The sequence below is a fragment of the Homarus americanus genome, unplaced genomic scaffold (assembly GCF_018991925.1).
Source record: "Homarus americanus isolate GMGI-L3 unplaced genomic scaffold, GMGI_Hamer_2.0 scaffold32583, whole genome shotgun sequence".
NCBI classification, from domain to species: Eukaryota; Metazoa; Arthropoda; class Malacostraca; order Decapoda; family Nephropidae; genus Homarus; species Homarus americanus.
The window spans coordinates 11,429,174-11,430,310 of record NW_024713129.1 but is presented as its reverse complement, the minus strand read 5'-3'; the positions used below and the strand labels follow the sequence as shown (position 1 = coordinate 11,430,310).

Here is a 1,137-nt window from a genome sequence, read left to right as displayed (position 1 = left end):
TCTGCTCTGAATGACTCAAGCGTTCGGATGCGTCATACCTGACGTCGACGGTTAATTAAAATGGATTGATCTTATTCGTTGTCCTTTGACAGGTGTTGTGGGTGAAATTTTAAGGTTGGATTTAGTATAATAACAGAGCTAGAGTCTGTATTTAGGGCCAGGAGCGTTAAGGACCCAGTGTATAATTTTCAAAATAACAAATGGCGGAAATGGAAGTCGGTGAGCAGCCATGACGGAGGAGGTGATCAATAAAACACCCTTGCGTTGCCATGCCAACAATGACGTCACGGGCGGGACAGTCGATAGGGTGCTGTGAAAGTCGCGCTCAACTACACTATGTACCACAAATAGTGGACACGACTCATTAATACAAACACATAGTGATGAGGAGTGGTCAGCCGAGATTGTGGGCGACCCCGGGTTTGAGACAGTAGGACTACTCCGGCTCAGCCACGGCTGTTATATGGGGTTTTAAGGGCAGAAAGCTTCATCTAGCGGCGTGTGTCAACCCCACCAGCTGCACTAAGGAGGTTCCAGTGTCCAAAGCGGTCGAGAGTGGTTTGGTTGGCCAGGCGCGAAACGTTGCTAAGACAGGGGGGTTATTTCCGTCGCTCTCTCTCCACACCTTGCTAAAAAAATAATAACCCTGTTAAAAAAATAATAACCCAAAACAACTCCACTCCTCTGCACGTCTTCCCTTGGATATTTATCAAATATTTACGAATTAGGTTTAACCTCCCTTACTCCATCCCTCCCTCACTCAACAACCACCACCACCACTACCACCACCCCCACCACTTCCTCCTCGACGTCTCCACCAGCAGCGCTTACAGGACCGCACTATGGAGATCACACCGCCTTCTACTATGTGTCGACTATCCATCGCCATCCTGAACCTTGGTGTTAGTGTGTTGAGATACCCCAGTGGAGGAGAGTGGGCTAACTAACTAATTAGCTAACTACCTAAGGAATTATTCAAGAGGGGGTGACCAGAAGCTCCTCTTATTCCCGCTCCTATTCTTCTTTCTCTTATCAACCTCTTTGTGTGGTCGTCACCTCCAACACGTCCTCGTGACCTGACACTTGACACCCTTCCAACCCTCCAAGTCATAACAGGTAAGGTTATTCAACCCTTCT

The 1,137-nt window shown here is 47.9% G+C and overlaps 1 protein-coding gene across 1 annotated transcript in view; it reads left to right on the top strand.

Annotated features, from left to right (window-relative positions):
• The first annotated feature begins 327 nt into the window (after positions 1–327).
• LOC121867193 (GTP-binding protein Di-Ras2-like) overlaps positions 328–1,137 on the top strand; it is a 56,805-nt gene continuing 55,995 nt past the window's right edge. Inside the window, exon 1 of the mRNA XM_042367002.1 lies at positions 328–1,116. The gene's annotated coding sequence lies outside the window, so the exon portion shown is untranslated. The remainder of the gene's footprint in view (positions 1,117–1,137) is intronic.